The following is a 17,793-nucleotide window of genomic DNA, read 5'->3' as shown; positions in this document are numbered from 1 at the left end:
TAGGTATTTCTGTCAGACACTGGTTAGATGTGAACTCTTCCCTCTTTTTCTTTTTACCCATTTATCACTCATAAGCCACTAAGCTGGTTTTTTTATTTTTGGCTGGTTTTTCTTTAATATCCCTTTAGGACCTCCTGATCCCAGCAGTACAAACCCAGGCAGGCTCCTGCACAAAGGGCATTTCCCACTGAGCACCACTCACATCCCCTCCACCCCATCCCCTAGTCACAGATAGATGCAAAAATGTTAAAATTCACAAAACACCTTGTAAGTGATATGAAAAAGACAAGGACTTGAAGTTCCTGCTTTCATTTGCAAAAACAGTCCTGAAGAAAGACCGGAGGGCTATCATTTAGCTGGTGCTGCTGACTTGCTAAATGAAGAGGAGAAAGTAAAAGGCAGCTCACTGCCACACTGACAGCAAGAACAAAATCACATCCACTCCTTCTGAACCCAGCAGTTAGCACTTTTTTCTTTCTTTTTTTTTTTTTTCATTGCTGGTTTTAATGTAATATTTAAGTTGGAGCTAAAACAGACCATGGAACATTAAATCACTACCAAATGCAAATTTACCTATATATCTGAACTCCATTTTCTCCTACATTTACAAAGCAAAGTTCTACCATTTGAACTGCAAGCTCCTACTGCATTTAATGGGAGGCAGCAAACTCCAGACATTACTTGGAATATACATGCACTTATCTTGTTGTTACAGGTCTCCCTCACAGAACTAAAAGGGAGCTTTAGTAGCAGACAGTATCTCTCCGGGGTCATACCCAATGAATAGTGTTTTTTGAAAGGATTATTTCAAAGGAACTCTGAAAAAGAATCTAATGACTTGCAAGCTACAGGATTGCAGCATGGGAGGAAGCAGATAATGGAATATGACAGCAATGCATTTTTCATAAACCCAGTGATTTCTATCATAACGAGAAGCCCATCTCTAATTCGGAGAACCCCCCAGAAGGAGACCTGTGCTGTTCAGAGAGTGCACTGGAGTACGAAATGAAACAATCAGGATGATGTTACTGATGAGTCCCACAGCTCTGCCTCCCCTTCTGTCTCACAGGGCAGGCACGATGACGAGGAGCTGTTACAATCCCCCTCTGCCTCGGCATCGCTGCCCAGGGAAGCTCCTGGTGCACGTCAGAGCCCTCGGGAGGGATGCAGAGCCCTCGGGAGGGATGCAGAGCCCTACAGGAGAGATACAGAGCCGGGCAGAAGGGATGCAGAGCCCTCAGGAGGGATGCAGAGCCCTACAGGAGAGATACAGAGCCGGGCAGAAGGGATGCAGAGCCCTCGGGAGGGATGCAGAGCCCTACAGGAGAGATACAGAGCCGGGCAGAAGGGATGCAGAGCCCTGCAGAAGAGCTGCTCATTATCTGCCCAAAGTTAAGGCCTGCATCTGCTCTCAATTAGCAGGCAATTAGGGGAGTTGAAAACAAACCTGTTTACATTGGCTATGAAGTCTAAAATAATTTGTGAGATGTCAGGACAGGATATTAAGATGTTAATGATCTTGTTTCTGTACTTCCCTGCACGCAGGGTAGTGTGGCATCTTCACCTACACGGTGACAGATTGATTGACCTCTGGGAGGGTATAAAACCCCCAGAGTCTGCTTTGGATGGGAGAAGCTGTGTCTTACAAATAGTGTTAATGGGAAACCTGAGGATGAGGGCATCTTTACAAAAAAAAGGGTGGTTGTTCATTTTTAGTTGTGAAATAATGTCATGTCATGGATGACAGTGTTCAGGGGTTTCAACCACAATTCCCACAGTAAAGGCCCAGGCTGTTACCTCCTGTGAACGTCAGGAACAGTGACTGAACAAACCCAAAAAAGCCTGTTTGCACCCCTTCACTGAACTCACTCTGGTGGAACAGTTCTGACCCAGCTCTCCCTCCACAAAAGCCCACCCAGGCAGGTGACTGTGGCACAGGGAGGCTGTTTGTGCCCCTGAGCATCCTGCACGAGACATGGAAGGGCAACTGTGACCCTTGAACTTCAAATTAACATATGGGATAGAATCCTGCTTAGTTCTGTTGCTGCCCTACAAAGATCCATTTAAACCATTAACTCTTTGAGAAGAAAATTCTCATTCAGCAGCATCACCAGGGTAAGGTTGCTTAAGGTTCAGCTTCTTGCCTTTGCTGGGTCATTTCTGACCAGGCACATGAAAAAGGCTTCACACAAACATACCTTCTCCTTGAACAGAAAATGAAAAGCAGCATTAGGATTCTTTGTCTCTGAAATCAGAGAACTCGTCTCCATCAACACAATCCAGCAGAACAGTGGAATTGATGAGGAAACTGCAGAAACACCTGCCTAGGAAGTGTATTTTGTACCTCATTAAATATAATCAGCACATTCCCACTGGCTGCCCACATCAATTCTGTCAGGGTTGCAGTGGGGATTATTGCCATATTGACCTTCCATGACACAGTCATCACATCTTATCTTTGACCCTCAGAACTAACCAAAAAAGTAATTCTAGTAAACACTCCGAGTTGACAAAATTCCATTTTTACCGTTCCAACTAATCAACCCTGTTACTGTAGTTATTTATGTCGTGCAAACAGAGGCCTGAACTCACCCTGCCCTCAACAATTCAAAAAGCCACAGAACAAAAAGTGCACCACAGGTGCCACTGTGCCCTCTTGTGTTCTCCTTTGGGCCATCTCCTCTCTTGTCCTTTTGGTTTTTCCACCACAAGCTACGGATCCAGCTCTAATAAGAGCCAGGTGCTCAAGGCCCCAGGCTACAAAACAGCTTTAATTACAATATTAATAGCATTCTGCTAAATCAGAAAAAAAAAAAAAACAACCAACAAATAGGTCAGTATTTGTGGTTATATTTTTCAATGTCCCAGTGTTTGTTTTCTTTCCAATTTTATGTTTCTTACTGACATTTATAATGCCTAAGAGACATTCCAGAGGCTGAAATACAGGCGATCTGATCTTTGCATGATACTCCAAACTTTCCACAAAAAGAAACAGGAGGAGGAGATCAGATCTACATTTTACCAGCCCCAGAGGTACACCCTTGAGTCTTGACCTCCTTTGATGAAAAGCAGAAGAGCTCGGTATTATTAGTATTTATTGTTATTATCTTAATTGCTACTATTATTAAGCAGCCCATGAAATATATTAATATAAATAACACAAACACAGACATCTGAAACACGAATTCAAGCACAAAGGAAAGACACCTCCTATTTACCAAATATTAAACCAAATTCATTTAATACTTTCCATTAATAACTCTTGCAGATGCACACTGCATGAGTCAGTCAACAGTAAAGGTTAGGATGAATGTGTACAGCATGGGAATGCCAGCTGGGCTCCTTGGATACTTATTATTGTAAAGATTAAAAAGGGGGCTGTGTTAAAAGAAAAACATGAAACTAATGGAGTTTCTGCCATTAACATTCAGATCAGGCCAATTCAGTTCAGAAGTCAAAAAAATCCAGCTTTTGCTGGTCCTTTGCTGGTGGAAGGAGCCTGGCCTGCAGTGGGGGGGGAGCCACAGGGTGACAGTTCTGTTCCACAGCACCAAGGACTGCAAACACACTGGGGTTCTCCATGTGCTGGGAACAAAACTCCTCCCTCACTTTCACAGAAGCAGAACCATGGCCATGGGCATCACAGCTCTCCTGTGCCAGGGGGTGCCAGGCAGGGATCCCCACTCCATGGCACCTTCACCCCACAAACAAACCAACACCTCAACACCCACTGGCCGAGTCACTTCCCGTCTGCTGCTGCCTCCCCTCTCACCAACATAAAACCTGGGCATGCCCCAAGCTCAGCCTGAGCAGCCTGGTCCAGTGAGGATGTCCCTGCCCATGGCAGGGGGCAGGACTGGATGATCTTTAGGGTCCCTTCCAACCCAAACCTTTCCATCGTTCTGTGATTCAGCTGTAGACACTTGATGCAATGAGCTCAACACTTTCACTCCCAGCTCTCTGGACTCCTCACTACTGAGAGTAGTAAAACATGTTTTTGTCAGTAAAGCCCAGTGCTGTGAGTCAGAGCCTGACACACACAGGCCAGTTACCGTGTGTACAGTAACACGGGGCCATATTTAGAGTTTCTAACCATAACCACACTTGCAAAAACTGCATTAGATCAGCAGCCAGTTTCCCGGACTCCCACTCCTTGTTTCTGACTTCAGGAATTCAGATTATTTGTCTTGTACCAAATAAAGTTGCTTAGGAGATAAAACAGTAAGAAGGAAAAACAGAGGGGCCTAACAATTAGCTTTAATCTGCTCTGGCTTGAACAGATAATGCTTAGAGCGGAAAACAGCAGATAGTAAGGACAAAAAAAATAGCAGCAAATTGAAACCTAACGTGAAAATAAACCTTTTTCCTTGATTTTTATTTTTAAACTTTGAATGTTATCCTTAGCAACACATGAGTAATTTGCAGAAGTGTTGGCCAGTCTTCATTAACTACATTTGTCCTCGCTAAGGCTGCCTGTAAATATCAGCATAGGCAAAACGAGAAGACTCACAGAGGAAGGTGTTTGAGTTCTGGCTACTGCTGCTTTCTGCAGTCACACATCAGGAGGGAACATTGCAGCTGGCTTAGTTCAAGGGGTTTTTTCCATAAAGAGCAGGTTTGTTGCAGTGTAAAGGCTCTCTCACTTTGTTTCTCCTCTTTTTTTTTTTTAAATAACTTCAGGTGTTGCTGGTAGGATGAAGAAAGTCAAGAGACTCACACAATCACACAGGATGTTTTGGGATTAGAGGGGATCAGGAGCTCATGCTTTCATTGCAAGAGAGAGTGTTTAACAGTGAGAGCAGAGGAGATCAAAGATACCTGTCCTGGGAAAAGAAAGGCAGATAAACATCAGGAGTTAGAGAAGGTGACAAGTGCTGGGAGAGGGGATCCGGGACAGATCAGATAACTCTGACCTGGGTCCCAAAACATCTCCTGCCTGCAAGGAAAGGGAGCCTATACAGGTGTATTTATTATTTTGTCTACACTTGTTTCCTACCCGTGCCATTTCAGAGAAAATCATTTCAGTCCCGTAGGCAACACCCGCACACAGCTGCTCCCAGGGGATTGCAGGGATAACACCTGCAGGGCTGGGAGTCCAAGGAAAAACATGGACTTTGAGTCCCAAAGGTCACAGCCCAGCCTGTGGGTTCAGGGCAGCTGCACCACAGAGCTTTGCTGCCTCGAGGGCACACCAGGCACTGAGGACAAAGTGTCCCAGCAGATGAGACCTGGCACAGGGGCCAGGGGAAGTCCAGTGTCTGGGAGCTGCCCTGGAGAGTGGGAACTGAAGCCTCTGCAGTGCCCACTCCCTCATCCATGGTTGTGGACAGATGGCACAGTGCTGGCACAGCCCAGCCAGTGCAGAACTGGGGGACTGCTCATAGCAGAAACTAATTCAGTCCACTCTGAAGGCAAAATGGGGTTGGAAAATTGCTCAGCATATTCTTTGCTTTATTTTTTAGTCATTCTTTTGATGAATGTGCACAGTTCCAGTGATGATGGAGTTTTGTTTGTTTTTTCCTTTTTTTTTCCCTTCATTTTAATAGCAATAATCACAGAATGGTTTGTGTTGGAAGGGACCCTAAAGACTATCTAGTTCCACCCCTTGCCATGGGCAGGGATGCCATCCTGCAGATCAGGTTGCTCAGGGCTCCATCCAGCCTGGCCTTGGACACTTCCAGGGATGGGGCAGCCACAGCTTCTCTGGGCAACCTGTGCCAGGGCCTCCAGAGGGAAGAATTTCCTCCCAACATCTACTCTAAATCTCTCCTTTTTAGTTTAAACCATTGAAACAAAGGACAGCAGTAAAAAATGATCATAAAAGGGAATGGGTTTTCACTCTGTTTGGCTCAGTTTAAGTGTGGGGCTCTGGAGAACCCTCTTCCATCCATAGCACTAATAGATGTACTGACCTGGCTCTTCTTGCTCCAGTTTCAGGGCAGGGAAGCAGTTGTGTCCAGCTATCAAGGATCCAGCTGAGACTGAAACAAGAAACCAGAACTGTGACAATTCACACACTTAGCAATCTTGCTTTTTACAGAAGACCCCTTTAGGTTGGATCCCTCTCTTTTCTACCCTCTTCTCCTCTACAGAAAGCCCAGAGCTGCTCTGGGTTGCCCATCAGCTCTCTGGAGGCTGCAGCTCCAGGAGAGGGGGCTGGCTGGCTCTGCTCTCACTGTTTATTTTCTGGGAAGTCAGGCTTGGTCAAGTGGAATGAAACTTGTGTTCATTTTAAGAAAGTTTATATTTGACTCTGGTAGGGCTGGGGAGGAGGTAAATGATAGGAAGAAGAGGGAAGGGCCAGAGATCTTATGGGGCTGCCCCCACAACACCACAAGCAGCCCCATGACTAAGGCAGCAAGAAGATGAAGCAAAGCACCAAAATCAAACATGACTATTGTTTTTTCTTTCTTCAAAGCTGAGAGATGACTCTAAAGCTAAATTCAGCTCTTACTCCACCACTGACCTTGTAGCCCATGCAAAAATGTAAACTAAATCCCCAACTTTTAAAAATCATCTTCTAAACTATGGAAAAACAGTTCCTAACTTTGCAGCACAACTCAACCCATTCTGCAGCAACAGTCTATTTGCTCCCCACACCTTGGGGATCTCAGAATGTCATCTGCCAATGCTGCCTGCAAGGGAAAGGAAGGGAAGGCTTTTTTTCATGCAGTTTTTGGAGCCATTTTGCTGGGACAAGGCACAGAAGTGGAAGTGGAGAGAAAAGCTGAACCACTCTGGACTTTCACACCAGCTTTGCACAGTTACTTGAATCACTTCTAAACCTCTTAGGCTGTACCTGCAAGCAGGATAACAGAAACAGCTGATGTAAATCCATGCCTTTGCATCTTTTGGGGCATCATTCCCTCCCCAGGAACTGTCAGCAGGGAGTGTAAGCAATCCTGCCTTGGCTGCTCACAGAGGAAGCAGTAAATGGAGATGCCCTGTGCAGACTCTGTGTTCCCCATGTGGTGTAACCAAAACCAGTTCCTGCAATTCTGTGCAATAATATAGAAAGTTTGCTGGTTGCTGCTCCCATCCGTCTCCTGTGGGTATGGACTCCTGGCCTCTGAGGAAACCAAGAATGCCATCCTTCCAGATTTATAATCACAGGCATTTATAAAGTACAGTGTTGTTGTTAGGTGCCTTGAAGCGAAAGGGGAAAATAAATAAATAAACTATGTGGGCGTTGCCACTGGAAAAAATAAAAGAAAAATCTGATCTCAATCAACCAACCACATTTACTGCTCTGCATCCATGGCCAGGCATAAACCACCCCTGTCAGCCCTTCACTCCTTCCAATGCTTCTCAGGAACATCCATCTTCTTCCACACGACGTCCCTGATGTCAAAAGCCAGACACAAATTAATTCTGGGAATCCCACGGTGGGGAGCCATTAGAGCCCATTCCCAGGCCTCTGTGGAGGCCTTTCCAGGCCCCTGTCAGGCAGCTCAGGCTGGAGCAGCTCTCTGGAGCCAGCCTGGAGCAGCAGCAGGGACACACCAGGCTGGGCTGGGGCAGGGACATGGGGGATGTTTCTGGGGCAGGGTGGGCAGAGCTCTGCTCCAGAGAACTAAATTAAGTATTTCTTTTTAACTCCTTAATTCTTAGTTAAGACATTAAATCTCAGAGGTTTCATTTCCACACACCAGTTGCCTTCAAGATTTCTGCTGCAGTTCTCCAAGGCTTGGAAAAATAAGGCTGGAAAACAAGGAGGGGGAGCTGACCCTTATGTTCAGAAGGAACGTGTCTAACACGTCTCCTGGGTCAGAAGAAAGAAGGAGGCTCCTGGAGGTTTGGGGGCTTAAATTACCCCCCAGGGTCAGGTGTTCAGTAGCATTGCTCCTTCCTTCCCAGTGTAAATATTACATTTACACTGTCCAGTATCTCATGTTCTGGTTTTGAATGGCTGTGTTGAGACGTGCAGAGAGCTGGGAGGGTGGGGATGGGACAGGGACAGGGCCCTGCCTCCTGCTCACCTGGCCCAGACAGGATCCAGGGTCACACAGTTGCTCTCCAGCTGCTGGCACGGACCATCCCAGCACATTTGCTTCTCTCCAGCTCGTCCAACCCATGCATTTGCTCGATAACCCCACCTATTTTTATATTAATTTTATGGGGATTTCTTTTTCCGGGTATTGTCGAGCCTTGCTTCAGACAGTCCGTGGGTAAAATAAACATTTCCTGAAGATACATTTCCTTCCTCTGTGCTGCAGGAGAGGAAGAACACCTTGTCCTAAGCGGATATGGTGAAAGGTTTGGGTTGTTTTAGGGAGCTGACCATCATTTGGAGCTAAGCTCACACCTTCATTTGTGACCTCTCTGCTATTTTTAAGAGCAGACAAGAGCACTCAGTGCCATGTTCACCCTTTTAGGACCAGAGTGGTCCATACCCAACATCTGCCCCCCAGGTCCCTCCACACACAGCCTCCTCTGCCTGGATCCACGCCCTCCTCTGCAGCAGATGTTGGTGAAGATCCCCCACCTGCAGCAAAGACCAACCCAAAATCTCAGCCCTGCCAAGTCCCCTGACACTGGGCTGTGTTTGATCCAGCCACTAACACTGTGGTTATATTGGTTTAGGGCCCTGCAAGAACTACAAGCTGAAGCCAATGTGGTCAACTGGCACTCAGGGAAAAGAGCTGGTGATAAGAAGAGAAGAATATGAGTTGCTGTGTTACAACATCCTACTCACACCAATAGCCAGAACTTTGGAGGAAGGAGGGAAAACTCCCCAAATATTCAGGCATTGCAAGAAACCAAGGACCAAAGCCTGTTCCAGCCATCTGGGGGAGCCAGCCCAACCACAGAGACACAAAGGAAAAATTGGGAAAGGACCAGTTATGTTCAGGAAGGGCTTCTGTTTGTTCTTACCAGCATTTCTACACCCCATCTTTTGCATGATATTGGAGTTCATATGATATTTGTAGTGACAAGACAAGGGGGAATGGCTTCAAACTGAAAGAGAGTAGCCTTAGATTAGATGTTAGGAAGAAATTTTTTAATGTGAGGGTGGTGAGGCCCTTCTTGCCCAGAGAAGCTGTGGCTGCCCCATCCCTGGAAGTGTCCAAGGCCAGGCTGGATGGGGCTTGGAGCAACCTGGGCTGGTGGAAGGTGTCCCTGCCCATGGCAAGGGGTGGAACAACAGGATCTTTAAGGTCCCTTTCAACCCACCCCTTCCTGTGATCCTGTGATATTTCTCCACTGTAGGAGCTGGCAAAGTGAACTGCAAAGCCCAGGCAATACACTGATATTTTCAGTACAGACAACAACAGAATAGCCATTTTCCATGGGTGAAGATGGATAAAAGAGTATTATTTAGAACTCCTTGAGTGCTAGGATTCAGACAGTTCATTTAGTAGTTTTTAGAGCTCCACTACTGTTTTTCTTTGTGTTGGTCAAAGGACAAGACTTGTTCTTGCTTATTATACAGACCTGTATCTTGCCTTTGGCAATTCCACTTCAGCTGGTTACACCTCAGCATCCAAACTATACCAGCAGAACAAAGAGAGCTATTTACCTTCTTATATATCTGGGGTTAAATGCTTTTTGACCATAACAGACATGAACTACTATTAGAAATCTGCCTTACAGACCATGTCTATAAATGCTTGAGAATACAGGCTCAAAAGCAACATTTCAGGGATCAGAAACTAAATGCAAAGGAACAGAAACTAAATTCCTTGAAAGATCTATAAGAAAAAAAACACAACAGACACATTAATTATTTAGCAAAACTCAGATGTCCATTAATGGCCACTTAGAGGGCATTTTGGCAGGATATCCTACCTCCTGGATCACTGGTGTATCCCTGTTTTCCTTTGGTGGGTTTGTGAGCCATTTCTCCTGTTCCTGTCACTGGGATGAGGCTCTGCAGTTCCCTGCCTTGCTCTGAGTGGTTTCTGTTACCACCCCCACCCCTAGAGCCAGCACCCAAAAAGCCTTCCCTGGATGGCTGAACAGCAAAATGAGTCACAGCCTGGGGACAAAGGAGCTCTAGCAGACACTAATTTTTTCAGCTGTAAATCGGTGAAGCCTCATTTTACTAAAATGTGGGATTGAATCTTCATCTCCCTCAGCCAGCAGAGCTTCCCAAGGTGATGGAGATGTGGCCAATGAACACAGAAACTTGGAGCAGGGACATTCCATGCTCTTGAGTGCCGCCTGCAGGCTTTGGGGCTGCAGCAATAACGACTCTAAACCAACACTGAATGGAGTCACTTGGGCAATAAAAAGGGGACTTACTACACTAAAATTCTAAAGAAATCAAGGATGGAAAATATGAGCATTTTTTGAATCAGTTTTTAGTAAGAAGAAGCCGAGATGGGCATTTTTTTCTCACAATGAGTCTTCATGATGATTTAAACCCAAAAGGTAAAATTTAATAAACAAGGCAGAGGGCCATAAACTCACACATATCAACCAGGGAGGAAACAGGCACAGGAATATCCCCAGATGTTGCTCCCTCTAACACAACATTGTGCTTTGACGAGGCCTCACAGACTTTCAGCCACATAAATGCCTTTGAGGATACTCATTCCAGCCCCAAAAGCTAGACCACATATGGAGACTTACAAAGTTGCTGCTGTTTCCAAGCTCTTTTCTTCCTTTCTTTTTCCCCATTCATTGTTGTACTGCTCCATGCTTCTTGGAGTACAGAAGTCCAGAGGCTCTGGCTTCAGTGTCCACAGAGAACCCCACCAAAGGTGTGATAACAGAGCAGGAGCAGTGATGTGGCACCTGGACACATGGGTTGGAGCTCCCTGCCCATGGCCAGCGGCTCTCCTGGAGCTCTGACATTATTAGTGCCTTCCTGAACCTCTTTGTTCTCTGACTTTGTCATGAGACCTGCAAACAGTTTCTCAAAGGGCTCAGATTTGTTCTGGCAGCCACCCGTGTTTGCTTGTTCAGGTCCTCTGGGCCTGAGGCTGCTCCTGTCCCCATCCTGCTCCTGTCCCACCACTTCCTCCCTGTCCCTGCTCAAGGTACCACTCAGCTCATACTGACCCAGCTAAAAAAACACAGGGTGTTTGTTTATGGAGCACATGGCACACTCAGAGTCAAAAACAGCTCAGAGGGGATGTGGGGGCCCCCCAGGATAAGTAAAAGTCCTTTGTGATGTGCAGCTCCCTTGGGCAGCTGAGCCCTGCTGGGCACGTGGGCTCTGCCCTGTGTGTGAGGGGCTGGAGGGAATGAACCCCCTGCAACACTGCATGGGCCAGTCCCAGCTCTGAACCAGGGGAGAAGTGGAAGGTAAAACAGAATGGGAAGGAGTTAAAACAATTCCAACAGTGGAAAAATTAATTTACCTTTTCTGATGATCTCAGACCCAGTGCTGGATCGTGGCTGTACTGACCTGTGACATCAGTGGCCATTAAAACCTAGCTTTCAAAATCCTATTTTCTTTTAAGGAAAGAAAGTTGTCCTACACTCCCCTTCCCTTGGAAATGCATGTTCAGTTCTACACAGAACAGTAGATTTTGTTTCAAAGTAGATCTAAAATCGTTTTCATGTTTTTGCCAGCTTGATTCAAACTGCAAGCAGTGATTTGGTTTTAAAATTTATAGAATCATAATAAAGTCTGAAGGTTACTGGTTTACTGGTTGTTTTGTTTCTTTTTAACTTTATAACTGGGAGTTATATTTCTTGTATAAATATAAAGGAAAAAGGAAAAGAACACGAGGAGGGAATAATAGATCAGATGAACCAGAAATACAGAACTGGTAAGTCTGGAAGAAGACTATATTAATTTTAAATCCTTTTTTTCCCCAGAAAAAGTGGAGCCTTTTACTACTCTGAGAATTTTTCATGGCAATTGCTGCATTGTCCACCCGACTATATTCAACTTAAAAAAATAGCACTTCAAGAATACATTTTAACCATCACTCATAAAATATAGTCTTTTCTCCTTTTCAGTGCTTTCTCTCATATGTCAAAGTCTCTGCCAGAAGTTCAAGGCCCTTCTCATTGAAAAAGGAAGAAGAGAATGAGACAGAAGTGAGAGTGGGTTTAGGGGGGATGGAAAAAGGAAGAGAGAGGAACAGCCCTGACACAGCAGGTTGGGAAGGGTTCAATGTCCTGTTGGAAATCTGCCCAGGGAGCCCCAGGAATTCCTCAGTGCCCCCCAGGCCTGGCCAGAGGGGTTTGTGAGGAGCACATGGAACAGCAGTAGGGCTGGGAACGGGCTGGGAATGGGCTGGGAATGGGCTGGGAATGGGCTGGGAACGGGCTGGCAGGGCAGGGATCTCCAAAACCAGCCCCACAGAACACACAGGGCCATCCCTGGCAGGCTCTGGCTGCACACTGGGATTGACCCAGGGATGAGCAGGGAAAAAGGGGTAATGGGTGTCCAGTTGGCAATTCCCAGTTAGCTTTATAATATTAATAAGTGCCTGAGTGATATTTTGTTTCTGGTTTAGGCAGAAGCCTCTCTCTTGTTTCTTCTTCCTCTAGAAAGCAAAACACCAGCCCAAAGTCCCTAAAACATGGCCACTCATCTTTAGCTCCTCTCCTTATTCAGAGACTTTTCTGCTGAAGAACAAAGAACTAGATCTAAAATGGACTTAGGGAAAGCATTATGATTGCTTTTCTTCTCTTACAGAAACCCGGAAACCTGAGTGTTACATCCATGTGAGAATGTGTAGGGGGAAGAACAAGGATTAAAGATCTGTCTTTATGGAGTATTTTTCATCCAGAGGATCCCAGTGGCCTCAGCATCACCAGTAACACTAATTTCACTGGAGAGTTATGAGCCCACAGTGAGTAAAGGACATGCAAGGCACCAAGAAAACCTTAACAGCTTCACCAGTGAAGCTCACAAAAAAAAACCAGACAAAAATCCACAAGAAATTAAGAAATAAAAACTCCTGTGAGGATGCTGCCATGAACAATGCAATGATACTCAACAGAAAATAAGAATAAGACATTTAAAAGACATATCACTCACTTCTGAAATGCAGGGAACTGTGTGGTGCCCAGGAGGCAGTCGGGTCCCATCACTGTGTGACAGGCTCCAGGAAAGGAAGGGCCAGATCTGTGTGACACTAGAGGGGAGATCTGGAACAGGAAGTTGGTTAGGAACAAGAGCAGCAGAATAAATATAATGGCAATGAGAAGGGAAACAAAACCAAAGAGTGATTTTAACTATCTAAAAAAAAAATAAATAATCAGCATTTAGAGCAAAACTGGGAAGTATTGGCTTCCTTTCTTCTACAGCTTATTTACCATTGCTTCCACACCATAGACTTGTCAGGGGCAAATCTGCCTTTTCCCTCAGCTTGTGGGAGAGGATCAAATCTATCTCCTAGTCTCCAGCTCCTTTTAAACACCAGATTATCCCCATGCAATGCAACCTCAAGTCCTCCACTCTGACCAGTCCCATTCCTTCAGCTGCTGGGGTTTATTCTCTGAAGTTTGTATCCTTGAGTCCCAGTAGCAGCAAAACCAGCTGCCAAAATCCTGAGAATATCTGCCTTGGAATCTCAACTACTGTGTGAAGCTGCTGCTCTCCAGTTTGAGATTTGTGTTTGCAAAGGAAATCTGTCCAACAACAACATCGAGAGAGGAAAAAAGGAGGAAAAAGGGCTTTATATAACAGAATTAACAGAGTTGTTGCAATAGTAACGTGTAGTTAACAGGCAACTTTTCCTCCTCCTTCTCTGCCCCCATCCCAACCTCCTCCTCTAACAGAAATTTCATTTGTTTTTGTTTCCAAGCTTCTTTTACTGGCCACTCACACAGACCCGCTCCCTTTGTCTAATTTGGATCTCAAACTTCCATGCAACAGACTCTTGCTGTAACTGTAAATCTTTTTATGGCCCTTCTGCCTCTGAACTGTAAAAGCAATGCCACTGTAAGCTGCCTAAATGGGTCATAAATCCACTTAGTGCACTGAATGAGGGAAAAAGTTTTTAAGGGAAAGAAGAAAAAAAAAGAGGCAAACTAAGGTGGCTGGAGGGACACAGGGGAAAAAAACCCCAAGAATGTATTTGCTAAATGGAAACAACATCACAGGAGTCAAAGGGAAAATATGAATGCTGGGGGGGTGAAGGATGAAATAATGCATGTTGGTGGTGAAACCCAACTGCTGCTGCAGGGCTGGGCAGTTCAGCAACACTCAGCATTCACGGGAGGATGGTGGGTGCCCTCTCCACTCCTGTTGGCACCAGCAGGGTCTGGTAGCACCAGGAGAGGCTGTGAGCCTGCTGGCAGCTGACTGACTCTCTTTTTCCACTGGGTGGTCCAAGGACTGGTATCTGGGGCTCATTCCAGCTCTTTTGCACTGCCTGACTCCAGGTTTAGTTGTGGCTCCGTGTCTCAGTTTATTCCATTCTGTAAATGGGAGATAAAGATATTCCCCTTATTTGTAAAGGGTTTTGAGAGCTGCTGAAATGCCACCAGGGAGGGGCAGAACTGATTCCTGTGGCAGTCAATAGCAACAGTTTAATTTGTTTCTCTGGAAGTAGAGCTGGCCCAAAATGGGCCACTTTTGTCCATGTAATTTATTGCATTTGTCACCATGGTATCTGAGCTCTAAGAGTATTATCCAAATTCCACTGAATTCACTGAGTGTCTTTCCACTGCTTTCAATAAGTTTTGGATTTAACCCTAAAGTCACAAAAAAAACCCAAAAAACCAACCAAAAACAAAAACCCAAATCCAAACCTGAGGAATATGTCAAAAGAATGTAAGTGGGTGTGAGTTGAAATTGAGGAGTTTGGAGACGGGAGTATGCAGAACAGTAGCTATTTAAAGACCAAGTTTGCTACTGAGTGTTCCCTTTTAATAGGGTTATATAAATACATTCCCGTCTCGATGCATGTGGAAAAACAGGCAGTGAGGTGAGACTCTATTGCTTTATTTCTTATGGGAAACACTGTGCACAGCTAAACCACCTCTTCCCCTTTCCTCATCCACCACCCACAGTCCCTGGAAGCCTCAGCTGTGCAGGGTGAGGAGGCACGTCGGGGAGCACAGAGAGTTAAAAAGTTCACAGCCCTGCCCTTAAATAAAGCCCCTGTTTTCACTGTGTTCTCACTTCCTTACAGCCTGGATGGGAGTTTTGGCACTCAGCATGTCAGAATGGGAGGGGAGGCTGGTTATGCCTTTTTATTATTATTATTATTTGACTGGTCTGCTCCCTTGCAAGGAAAAGAGAAGGGCAGAAAAACGTTCTTGCTTGGCTCTCTGCAAGGACCAAACGAGTTCCAGGGCAGCTGCCTCGGGCCAGGGGAGCCCCCCCAGAAACCACTGCCCCAGTGGGCACCAGCTGGCACCTCAATTCCCATCCTCAGGACAAAAAGCCAGTGGCCAAAGAGGACTGTGAGATGAACCCTCTCTTTTTCACCAGTACCACACATATGGTGCACTGACCAACAGCTCAGTTCAGGAGATTCTCACACTATAACTTAAAAGAATCCTATTAAAATGATGGAAATCTTTGACTATGAAAAGTGGGGTCTGCACCTGGATAGTAATTATGTTTCAAAGGAAATCCATCTGGTATTTTATTGCTTATTGTCTCCCTGCACTTTGTGTACAAGAACAATTCCAGGGCTGGAATATTTCATATCGGGAGACTTCCAAAAAGCTGTTTGCACTCTGTCAGGCCAATAAGCCACATAGATTTTTGCAATATTATATCAATTACGGGTAATAACTGGAACACACACTTTTTTAAAAACCTTCCTGAAAACACTGGTATGGATACTTTGAGCAGGCAAGCTCCATCAGACTCTGTGGAGTTCATATGCCCAAAACACAGTTAAATCTCCGGTGTCTGGAAAGTTTTACAACTACAGCTAAAGTCAAGGGAAGCTTCTTTTTGCCCTCACCAGAGCCAGAGCAACGTGCTGCACTGAGGACTGAACCCTGTGGCATGTGCAGGCTGGGGAGCAGGGCACAGATGGCACAGGGTGCAGCACAGGACAGGTCTGGGGGAACCTCGGGCCAGGTGAGAACCAGCTCCGAGACCAAGACTCGTGTCCATGTGTTAACAACATCAGCCTGGAGCTGGGTCAGGCCTGGCCATGTGCAAACCACCATTTTATATTATAAAGAGCACACTGTAAAAAGAAAACTATAAAACTATAAAAGAATTGGGTACCACCTTTAAAGATTCTGGGAGTGCAACAAGAGCCTTAAAATAAAATCACATCCAGCCAGAGCGACCTGATGACAAGGCAACCTCTCCTTCACTGCCAACTCAAGTGATTTTGTTAATTCCAGCGAATATATCACAGGTCTCAAGATGACTGATGCTTTCATTGCTGCCTTGGCTTCAGCCATTAGGTGATTGTTATGAATCTCAACTTCCATTTTTTAAAGTTTTAGCTGTCACCATTCAAAGAAATGGTATTAAAAATAAACAATGAAAACTTAAAAGTAAGAAAGAGGGAAAACATAAGGTAATCCCTACGGAAAAGCAGAAGACAAATTAAAAAATGGTATTATAGTAATTATTTCTTACCTGTCTTGAACTTTTAGTGGTGATGTTTGATGGCCAGAGCAGAGGTTACTGGCTGGCTGACAGCAGCAATGTTACTGTAAATGAAACCCATGCAACAGAATTTGGCTATAATCTACATTTGCTTTAAATTTGTGCAACCTCTAGTACAGAACTAGGAAACAGTCACAGATTTAATTTACTTTTCACTTCTGATGCTCTCTGCATATTGTGGGGGATATGGTTTTGGCAAGGAGTTTGCATTTATTAGCACGTATAAATTTACCAGGAATGTTTGGTCTTGCTGTTAAAGCTCAGATCTAGAAGACAGGAATATGTCAGAAGCTGAGTGTCATTTTTAAAAGCAAGCTTCAAACCCATGTATTTTTGTTTAAATACTTCACAAGTAAACCAACTGCACCTAAAAGAGTTGAGAAGGCAGAAACCAGACATGACCTGAAATATTCTTTCTAAAAACTTATTTAATTATTTCTGAGACTTGGAAACCTTATTCATGATTTCTATATATTTGGAATTGGAAATACTGCTGCTAACTGCTCGTCACTGTTCCACATGCCATCACCCAGAGGCAAGGACAGATTTCTTTCTCCCAAACCAAACTGAAGGGAGCAGATTTACTGGAATAACTTGCAGAGTCACACTTCAGCAGCTCAGGGTCACCAGAGGATGTTGGCACTCGGTGCCCTCCCCACTCCTGCCATGTAACAGCACTGCAGGCACTGCAGGCAGAGCAGCCCAGGGCTCTGGGGGAAGATTTGGGGACGAGACTGTGCCACAACCACCCTGTGTGCCCCTGGCTGGCACAGACCAGCCCAAGCTCCAAGGAGAATCACACACCAGGGACCTGGACCTTCACCTCTGCTGCCTGAACTGCCAGTGGGACATGGAGAAAGCAGCATTGCCAAGGCACAAACCACTTCCCAAGGTGTAATGAAGGTAATTCAGTCAGAGCATCCCAACACACACTGGGGAGCTGGAATGGGCTCACCTGAGGAGAGCTGGGGTGTTTGATGAGCAACATGTCCAGAGATATCAGCTCAGGAACTTGGACCAAAACAGGGTGAAGAAGCTCTTACAGTCTTACACTGGTGAGGTGGCTCCTCCTCAGATCATCTGGATAAGTCCCTGCTGTGCATCACTGCCCAGAGGGAGAACAGCACCACAGGAACATCACACTGGAGAGAAAAAAAATGCAACAGAAAATATTCTTATTTCTGAAATTTCCAAAAAGATATTCAGAAGTGTTAGAGTTCAGAAAAGGCCTTTTATTCTTTCCTTAAGCAGGTCTAGAAAACGAGATTTGGATAGAAATTTGTGCCTAGCTCTGA

General features: G+C 45.3%; 1 long non-coding RNA gene across 1 annotated transcript in view; it reads right to left on the bottom strand.

Annotated features, from left to right (window-relative positions):
* The window catches only part of LOC108501034, a 68,006-nt gene that overhangs the window by 32,451 nt on the left and 17,762 nt on the right, over positions 1–17,793 (bottom strand). Inside the window, exons 5-8 of the long non-coding RNA XR_001876115.1 lie at positions 17,454–17,640; positions 16,469–16,542; positions 12,947–13,056; positions 5,913–5,981 (exon numbers count right to left, since the gene is read on the bottom strand). This is a non-coding gene — a long non-coding RNA (uncharacterized LOC108501034). The remainder of the gene's footprint in view (positions 1–5,912; positions 5,982–12,946; positions 13,057–16,468; positions 16,543–17,453; positions 17,641–17,793) is intronic.

Source organism: Lepidothrix coronata, unplaced genomic scaffold, assembly GCF_001604755.1.
Source record: "Lepidothrix coronata isolate B3197 unplaced genomic scaffold, Lepidothrix_coronata-1.0 Scaffold99, whole genome shotgun sequence".
NCBI lineage: Eukaryota > Metazoa > Chordata > Aves > Passeriformes > Pipridae > Lepidothrix > Lepidothrix coronata.
Note: the sequence above shows the minus strand (reverse complement) of the source record. Positions and strands in the feature narration are given on the sequence as shown.